The 10,320-nt window shown below is 39.2% G+C and overlaps 1 protein-coding gene and 1 long non-coding RNA gene across 6 annotated transcripts in view; both read left to right on the forward strand.

The window, feature by feature from the left end:
• LOC140331478 (uncharacterized) overlaps window positions 1-10,320 on the forward strand; it is a 276,876-nt gene that overhangs the window by 217,655 nt on the left and 48,901 nt on the right. The window lies entirely within an intron of this gene.
• HYCC1 (hyccin PI4KA lipid kinase complex subunit 1) overlaps window positions 1-10,320 on the forward strand; it is a 60,697-nt gene that overhangs the window by 1,476 nt on the left and 48,901 nt on the right. The window contains exon 2 of one of the 5 annotated variants that reach the window (XM_072412525.1): window positions 6,791-6,923. The exons of the other annotated variants lie outside the window; for them this stretch is intronic. The gene's annotated coding sequence lies outside the window, so the exon portion shown is untranslated. The remainder of the gene's footprint in view (window positions 1-6,790; window positions 6,924-10,320) is intronic. 5 annotated transcript variants of the gene reach the window in all.

The raw sequence follows: 10,320 nt of genomic DNA on the forward strand, positions 1-10,320 counted from the left end.
TCTCCAGGTATCTTTGCAAGTATGTTCACATGGATGAATCTATTCTATGTACACACCTGCACAAATTGAAGATGGAGATGATCAAAAGTGATTTCCAGGTGCCGTAGGAAAGAACAAGATTTGTTTTACAGAGAGGGTGAAGGATGAGAAGAAAGCATCCCATGGTGTCCAACTCCATAGAAAACCTTTGTGGCCATGGGCTGTTTTGTGATGGAGCAGAACTTATCACTGAGTGACAATGGGGTACAACTGTACAGACGCCAGAGTTTTGATTGGGAGCGTTTCCCATGACAAAAATTGAGTATCTCTGTCTATCTTTGGTTGCTTTAACCATAGTTGCTGTCCAGTATTACATTGATCTGATGTCTGTATTCTCTTCTTGATCCTATTCAGAATTCGGTTGGATCCCTCATAGCTGCTCTGTTTTACTCCCTTGCTATCCTCCATAGTCATTTCCTAGGGATGCATGTTTATAGAACAATCTTCTGAAAATATGTAGGTGCCCGTGTCGTGTATTCATGGCTAGCTTCTATACCCATACCTGTGAAGGGAGTGGTAGCTTTGAGACACCAACTCTTTTTGTTGACCATGGGGTGGATCAGGGGGTCAGCATATGAGGTTTTGTACTTACTACTTTATTATTAAACTGGCACTCTTTTATTCATAGACAAGGTGGTGTTATTGGCAAGCTTCAAATGCAAACATAGCTTTTATGTTCTTGTGTTTATGAATACATAAAGCAGTGAATTACTCCTTTATGCTCTGTATGGTAAATAAAAGGAGTTAGTAACCCAGTCACACAAATACAGAACAAGAATATCAATGTGGGATTTGCCAAGTGTACTTTTTCTTGTCCTAATGAAATGGTTAATCAAGAAGGTATATGATCAATAGCTAAATATCTGATCAAGCTGTACCAAGCCGCAGTTACAAAGTACAATTTTGTTGGTTGAATGAAAGCCAAGGCTTAGTGGAAAAAGGAGGAGGGGAAGTGTTCTAGATAGGCGTCCAGCCTAACTTCTTCCAAAGTCCCAGGGTCAGCGGGAGGCCGCACACTGTTTTTAAAGCAGCGAGGTCCTATTAGAGACTTATTAATTACATCAGGGCATTTGACAGCATGAAGAACACATCCTCTTGGGAGTTTGGCCTTATTGCATTATAATGTGTCTTGTTGAATGAGAGGAAATCATTTGTTGGCAGGCAAGAGATACTGCAGCAGCTGATTACTTCTGTCCTTCTCTGTATGGTCACATTGTGATTGCATGGCAGTTGCTCCTGGAAGCAGAACCTGTTTTCATGGATGATTATTCACACATGAGCAATAGTAAAGGAACTGGTTTAGCAGAGAAGAATCAGTGGATCTGGCTACACCCACACAGATGTGCAAAAAAAGCTAATTGTACTTTTTGTGTAGACTGGAAGTCATTTGGGTTAAAAGGACATCAAAATCGCTCCACTGCAGCTAAATGACAACAATTGGTCATTTATCCTGTTCACTGTTTTTATTTTCCATAAACTCTTCTATCTCATTTAACATCAGAATAGTCTAGTGTTTTCCAACCAGGGTTCTGTGGTACCCTAAGGTTCCTCCTGAACCTATTTGGACCTCTCTGGTCAGTTTAAATGATCCTATTGGTTATCTGTAATTTTTTGAGTCAATGTTTAAAAGGCTATTTTTGACCAAGGGACCCCTGTACTTTTGGATTTTACAGATCAACAGGCATTTGTTCATGTCAACAGTTTTGAGAACATTGTTTGTCTTTGTTCTTACTCAGAGTATTTTGTCGGGTTTGCATGAAAAAAAAGTACTGGTATTCCCTCATTATCCCATAATGGCCTCCGTGATAATTCACAAGTACCTTTAAAGTAAACAGTCTTAATCTAGTTTGTTCTTGGGTTCTCGAAGAAGCCAATACTGCCAATATAGAGAGAACATTCGTGTCGTAAGAATTCTGCCACTTTGGCAAACACTATATGTGTTTGGGATTTTAATAAATATTTGACATCAGTGTTGGTCTCCAAGGAGATTTTGCCTCTAGGCGTGAGGAAATGTTAGTGTAAATGGCCCAAATATGATTAAATATACTAATCTTTCAGTCTCACGTGTGCTGCAGTGAGTGATTAGGGGAGGCTGAGCGTGCTGCCGTGTGGCTGTTCTCTCTTTTACTATATAGCTTTCATATTCTCTCACGTATTGTTATACATCTTTGTTATTGGGTTGTTTCTGCAAATTTTATGCTTAATATTTCAATTTACAGCTTATTGTGTATTGTTACTTATTCTTTATTATTCTATTTTACTGTATTAAGATACATTTTGTATTGACAGTAATCCTCCTGCTATAGTTTGGTTGCCTTTAAAAAAGTTGTTTATTGTTATGATCATGATGTATTACTTATCATTGTGTGCAGACATAACTTTACTGAATGAGCCATTCTTTTTGCTTGGATTTATTATGATTAATGATTTGTTGTTTGTTCCATAAACAATACATAGGTTTAATAGGTGAAATCATTTGGTTTTAATCAAAAGCAATTATTGACAGATTTTGTGTTGTCTGCAAAAACTGAATCACAGAAACCACTATATACACAGATAAAAAGCATATCTGAGAGCTGTTTTAGCTGACAAAAGATTTTTCAGTTCATCCAGTGCTAAGATGTACTTGGTTCTGCCAGACAGCACAGTTGTTACTGGCAGGGCAGTGGGCCTAAACTTTTTGCTGCAGTTTTACAGACAGGTTTAGTACCCTCCCAATAAATGCATGGCAATGGCTGTACTCAGAAGAGCTCCTTTCTGTTGCTCTGATTCCTCTTTTTATTAGCATTCTGCTTGCATTGTAACGCACCTAACTTGCTCATTGTGCTGCCTCTCCCTTTCTCCTTTGTGAGCTATGCTGTATAGGGGGTGCAAAAGGCTTGTAACAGATCTAAATACTTAATCTGCTTTCATTACCAAAAACACATTTAAAAACACATTTCGTACCTTTAATTATAGCCAAGTGTTAATTTAATATGATTTATTTTTACCGTGTTTTCTATAGAACTAGAACTTTTGGTCCAGCATCTATTTGATGATCTGTCCCCCGGTCAAGTCAATGTATATATTGTTGTTACTCTACAAATCATTAACAGTTGATGTAGTCCTTAATAGCAGCTGGTTCAGCATAAAAAATGTTTCCAATCCATTCTTCAGAGACTAGGAATGGGTCATGTTTTCCATATTTTATCATGCTGCTTTTACTGTGTGACTGATGATCACATCTGTTCAAGTGCCTGGAAAATATGACCTATTATGGTCCATTGAATTACTGTAACCATTCCCAATAGGTATGTCAGAGGTTAAAAATGTTATGCTAAAAGCAAGAATCTGCTTTCCAGCACTAATGCTGGTAATCAGCATGTCTAAAAATTGAAATTGCAAAATATATATAACTGATTGTCTTGGAACACTGCATTCACTATCTTCTATATGAATTCTTATATCAATAATAGTTCATATAGAGCTCACTTCCAGCAGCACTTTTCCAGCAGAACCTCTTCTCCACTGCTTGCAGTAATCGGTCAATTAACAATTTGCAGAATTACAGCAATTGTGTCCGTGGGCTGTTACAAGTTTTAACAGCAGGTGAAATCTGGAAATTGTAGCTCACAATTGAGGTGAACTTATGTGCATATGAGGAACACAGTGTTTCTATTACAGAAATTGTCTTGTGTCTGGCTGTTATGTTGGCCAAGTGCCTCCAATACTTAGGAATCCCTGACCCGGTACACATACATACATACATACATACATACATACATATGTCAAATTTTGACACTTCTGACTATACTGCTTATTAATGGCCTGCAACTCAAAATTATTTAAACCACAGATGGCCAGACAAGAAGTATTATCAAGTTGAGGTCAGAAATGGCAACCAGTACATGTCCTAATGGCAGGAATCTTTACCAGAAAAGTAAAAATAGTACAATTTTACCAAAAACAAAATGCTCAGCATATTATTATTACACAGTATTTATATAGCGCCAACATATTGCACTGTACAAAGTCCACAGTCCTGGCACTAACTAACTGTCCCTCACAATCTAATGTCCCTACCTCAGTCATATGTCTTTAACACAGTCTAAGGTCAATTTTTTTAGCTGCAAGCTAATTAACCTAACTGCATGTTTTTGGAATGTGGGAAGAAACCGGAGTTCTGGGCGAGATTTCGAACCTGGGACCCAGCGCTGCAAAGGCCATAGTGCTAACCTCTGAGCCACTTACTGTAATCTGTACAAAAACAATGTATAAACGGTTTCAACTATTTGTGTTAAAACATGAGTTTTAATTGCAAAATATGCCACATTTTAGTACCATACTTCCGCAAAAGTTCCCCCGATTTGGGACATATTGTATATAGCAATAAATAAATGGGGTGCAGGTATGTGTTACAGGTAGCCCTTTTCTCCTCAAAGTGCAGGAACCCACTACAAAGCCCGGGCTCTGTGTGTATTTGCCTTTCTGGAGTTTGCATGGAACGGTTATAAATGGGAACTAAATTTTTCTTAGAAAACAGTTCCAAGAGGCGTTAGAGGAACAATCATCCTCCGACCGTGATCAGTGTTTGCATATCGGAGCACCTCAGGTTTTGGATGCCCTTGAGTGCTGGAAAAGACATTGGCAATCAGCTGAATGTTCTCATATCTCACGAGTATTTCAGTTTACTACATTCTTTGAATGGAAAATTTGGCTCCAACATACAAAAAAATCCTAACTCATACCCAATAAGGGAATTGTAGATGAACTATTTTGGATTTTCTTTACATTTTAAAGATAGACAGTTCTTATGAAAAGATCTGAATGTCCAGTTATGACAGCATGTTTAATTATAGAATAGACTTCCATTCATTGTATATACACCAATTTGTTTTCAGATGCATTATAGTTTTAGTGGTTTGGCAGTGTCTATTCGTTCCAAGCAAGAAAAAGGTTTTAGTATATTCTGTGCATGTAGGTCAAATAACTAATATGGGGATTGAGGTTTTAGTGCATATTATGGATTTATATGCCTCCATGGCTTCCTGGCTGCTAATGCTCATCCGTGTATTATCTAGTCTTTTACCTCTAACAGATGTTAACATGGCTTCCCTTCATACAAGGTCAAAACCCTTATTTTTTTTTCTTTCCCTCTGATAGCGTTTTCTCATTGAAAGACTATATGATAAAGCAGCTTGTCTAAATAATTTTCTATAATTTTAGAAATCAGAAGGACTTATTTTTCATGTAAATGAATTCTAGTTTGTCCTTTAGTAGTTTACCCATAGAAGTGCTTGATCATAAGGCTGTGAGCTCCAAGGCTCTAAGTGAAGGGAAAAAAAATTGTGTAGGGTTCCGTCAATTTTGAATTGAGATCAGTCCATAGGCTGAATTACTGAATAGGAAATAGGGCAGCGAGCCTGTGTGCCCTCTCTTCTATTCATAAAAGCACCTGTTGAATCTGGTTTGCCAAATAGGAAGAGGGCAAAACGTGTGTAGCCCCATTCCCCTTTGGCAAAAACCAGAGCCCTGTCTGCCCCAGTGGTGGCTAGGTACAATGTTGGGGAAGAGGGCATCATTCCCACAATGTAATCCATGTATTGTGTGGGTCTACGGGTGGGGCACTTATTTGGAATCTGGAGGCTGCCTTTTATTAAAGAGGAACTTAACTCAAGTCACCAAAAACAAAAAAAATACACTTGCCTTCAATCCCTCAAAGCACTCTGGCGGTCTCTTCCATCGGGTCCCACGTTGTCCTGGCATCCGTACTTGGGCCGGCGCTCCGCCATCTTTTCCTCTTCTTTCCGGGATCTTCTTCCTACGTCACTCCGACACAGGCGCCACATAGGGTGACGTAGATGCAAAAAAACTGCGCATGCGTGAGATTGGGAATTTTTTTCCCCCCTTTTGACAAAATGGCTCCTTCTGTGCATGCCTTAGATGCTCGACCATGCGCAGAAAGGGGCACCCAAGAGCCTTCCATGATTTGTGAGGTAGGTATCCCGGGAGGCTCTGTGCTCCCATTCATTCTCGATCGCCTAGGTGAAGGGTTGTCTACCCTTTTATGTAAAGTTAAAATTCTGGGTTTAGGTACGCTTTAGGAGGTCCCCCAGATATCCGCCCTCTCACGATGCGGTAGTACACCTTAACCATTCCCAGAAAAGGTTAAAGATGCCATGGAAAAACAAGACCACACTGTGTATTAAAGATCCATTCATTCTTCAGTTGATGAGAGCTGCCCTTCCAGCTTTGCCTGCTGTTTCCAATCTGACCGGAGCTGTGTTCTTGTCCTCACTGTCCTCAGTTCCCCTCTTTTGTGACTATGAATCTAAACAATGATGATGTGGATTCTGTCATGATTGTTTAGATTCATTTAGCCAATTACAAAAGACTGAAAAGCTGAAGAAGCATTTCTTTGATGGATGGATTGTTGTGGTCTCCAGTCCTATACACATGCTGGATCCTGTAAAGGGATTTGTTAAAAAATAGGAATAAAATTTTTTAATTGTGTGGTGTTAATATTTCCAGGACAGTGTTCTCCCTAGGCAGGTTTTGCTGGGCATGTTGCCCGACAGTGTTTACTTCTCACCCAGCTGGCTGGCTGTCATCACACAGCCACTTTTGTGTAGAGAGTTGTCAGTGAGAGTATTGCAAGATTTATGTTGTATCTTTTACTTAATTTGTATCTCTTTGATTCCTCAATTTCTGCCAAAATTAACAATCTGAAAGTTTGCTAAAGGTCATATAATTAATTGTGTGTTGTCCACAGTGAAGCCCTGGTGTACCAGCTTTTGGGTTTGCTGTATAAGGAGGGGATCAGACCTGCCGTGGGAGCAAGCAATTCTTTGTAAAGAGCTATGAGAAAGCCGTAACTTCACCGCCTAGACTGGACATACTTTAAGGTTTAGTTAATTTTTAGCGTGTTTAAGTGTTGTGCTGTGTTTTTTTACTTCTTGGGATGTTATAAATCATTTGTTTCAACTACATATATGATTTAATGAGAAGCTGGCCTGTCCCTGTCTGCTTTATAAGTTTTTTATTTATTTTTTTTTTTTTTTTGTAGTTTTTTTTGTAGTTTCTATTAAATGATTCTGTTAGGAGGAGGAGACAGGGCACACATTATCTTTCTAGATATGCAACAAAATTCAGGACTCCTCAGGCTGTCTTCATCCCATAATCTCTATGTTAATATGTATACTTTTATGCATATTCAGTTCTTTTTGTTTTCACAGACCAGCCAAGGAAATCCTTTGATTTGGCAAATGGTGTTTATTTACAATGTTTGCAATATGCGTGTAAACGAGTATAAAGGCAGCTATGTTGAGGTGATCATAATCCCACTCTACAGATCCTGGGGCTAGAAAATGATTGAGCAGGATAGAAAAATTAGTTGTATTGCTGCTTTTTCGTCCAGACCAGCGCTGAGACTGTCTGCATCATGTGCTTTGCCTGACATTAAATTATAGTCTCTTGATCAGAAAGTCCCAGCAGGGTATTGCTGACAGTCCTGCCAGGCAGATTTCAGGGAGGAAGGTGATTAAACGGGCCGGAAAACCTTGTCTGATTGTTAATTTCCCCCGAGATGGGACAGTATGCAGTGTGTGTTGCTTTTTTTTTCCTCATCAAGCCTGAACAGGGATACTTGTGTGACTTAAGTACTATTTGGTTTTTAGGGCAGAATGTGTCAGAGGACATTGGGGAGATGGTTGGATCATAATTACATGTGTGCAGCCAAGTTCATTTGTACTAACATCTTATACAATTACATGCAGACCTGTATATACTGCTAATAAAGTGAGGAGGCACATATTCTGATACCACTATCTGGTATAATACCTAGAAGCCAGATATCTAATGCCCTCACTTATGGCTAAATCCAATCAAACTCTACCAGTCGTTACCTTGTGTAGATGGATTTATGCATTTCAAGTAGGTCTGCATTATGTTAAAACACCGAAGGAATTCAAAACCAGCTTAAAACAAGTAAATTTCAGGTCAGTTTCACCTGTCAAATTGTAAATGGGCTCAGAACCATCTTAAACTAAAGTGAGACGGACACCATCGACTCAAGCCCAAAGCCCATCAACTAGACCCCTATAGCTTACCTGATCATAATCCAGGGAATCCAGATTGCAGGGTCATTTGTATGTTGGAACGCATTTGTAATAACAGTTGAGAAAATGGACATCACACTTAAAATTAATGAAATGAACAAGTACAAATTTCTCCAAGAACTCAATAAATATTGGTTGTAGTTTGGTAAAAGCAAAAAGACTGTATGGACCCATACTGATCTGGTGGTGGGGTGATACTCCCATTAAACCGAAATGTTTTTAAATGTATATTTTATATCTTCTGAGGTTTTATAAATCCTGCTTTTTTGCAAATAAATCGACAAGTAAGTAATTTAAGCTGTAACTGCCCTTACAGCACTGATGTGAAAAGAAAAAAAAACTTGTCTTTAATATTAGTATGGGTTGGTGAGTTTCAGCAATGAGGGTGTAAGTAGTTGCATAAGGATAAGAACCAGTTGCCTTCAAGTATGGAAGTTAGGCAAGTTTGCCGGAACAAACATGGCATCTGTGGCCACAATGTAAAAGGATAAGAAAGGGAAGAAATGTCTGCTTTCCACCAGGATCATATCCTCAAAGACCAAATGAAATCCAGCTCCATGTAGGGAAAAGGGTAGCAGCATTCTCGTCATGTAACGGCATGACTGACTCAGCCAAAACCACAAACTACTGGAAACTGCATGCACTCGAAGGCTAGATTAGGGGGAACTACAACGATCTATTGTATAAGTCGCAGGCCCAGAAAGAGTATAAAGCTCTGATGTGCAGCTGATTTCCACATAGTTTCATTGTTGGTTCAGGTGTCTTAACTTTTTTTTTTGGGGGGTGGGGGGGGGGGGGTTCTACCTCTAGGAAGTGGTAAGTTATAATTCTCAACAGGTTCCTGCAAAAGAGACCCTGTAGTCCCCTTGTTCTCTTTCTGGTGTTCCATCTCCAACAAACTCAGCATTTGCAACTTTTTTAGACTGTTTTTACGATGGGGGTACTTTGGAGGGGCTTTTATGAACTTGGGAATTGAAGACGTTATAATGGTAAGTTGAGGTAGCAGGTGTTAATTTGCAGGGGCGTTCTATTAATACCAACATTTTGAAATGTTTTCATTTTTAAATGAGGAATTGTTCTGCATGCTTCAGTGATCTATTATAAAAACTGTAATATAAAAATAAAATGATTTCTGTGTTTTCCTGGCAGCCAGTACTAAGGTACGTTTCCTTGCAAACTTTCAGAGTAACTGTCTCCGGCAGCCCAAGGAGATGGAACTGATTTTTTTTTTACTGCTGTCTGTCACCGTTGGCATTTCTTTTATTGCTTTTGGATCCATTCTGCATTCCTTTGGTTTGAGTTGTTTTTCAGAACTTCATCCTGAGCTTCAGCGGACATCCCCATTGTTTTTGTTTTTGTTGTTTTGTTTGGCAAAATTTCATTCCAGCATTAATTTTCCCCCTCCCTCTTGCTTGTGTACTTGCAGAGTTCTACCCCCACTTGGTCCCACACTTCTAGAATCTTTTTATTTTTTTTATTTTTTTGGTAGGTAGGAGAATGCTAGAATCCCTGTTGGCTTATTGTGTATTTTGTGCCTTTTTTTAAAAGCAAGCCACATAAAGAAAAGCTTCTCTAGTTCTTGAGCAGAATTTTGAGCCAGAACTATCCATTTCTCAAGCTTGGAGGGCAGGTTTTTGTCTGAACTTTGTGTGCACTGTGGTTGCTTCAGTCCCTGATCTTCTCTCTTAATTCTGTTTACCAGAGGAGGTCTTTCTTCATCTGTCCATCTCGCTGTCAACTAGAAAACATGAACAGGCAAGAAGTGATTGAGAAATAACCCAGAGCAAGCGTGCCATTTATTTTTTGTATGTGTGTAATAGGGAGAGGTTTTTGCCTAAAATACAGCAACCTTACCCTCCCCATGTACATACAGTAGTTGGTCTCCTGCAAACTTTTTAACCTTAGTGAGCAATTAACCTGTGCAGATGACCCCCCCCTTAGGTTCTATAAGATGTATAGAAGTCACTAGGAATCTGCTGCTTGGGCAACACTCAAGACCAGAAATATGCAAACCTAAAGGCTGCAGTCACCAGATTCACAAAAATAAGTGCGGAGAATGGACAACAAAATTTGAGTTATCCTATAAATCCATGTTCGATTGGCAGGGGACCCACAAGTCCTATCCTGATCATCTCCCCGCCACTTTGCATTTAATTTTGTTTTTAATGCCAGTTGTGTCTCCCAT

The sequence above is a fragment of the Pyxicephalus adspersus genome, chromosome 5, assembly GCF_032062135.1.
Source record: "Pyxicephalus adspersus chromosome 5, UCB_Pads_2.0, whole genome shotgun sequence".
Classification (NCBI taxonomy): Eukaryota; Metazoa; Chordata; class Amphibia; order Anura; family Pyxicephalidae; genus Pyxicephalus; species Pyxicephalus adspersus.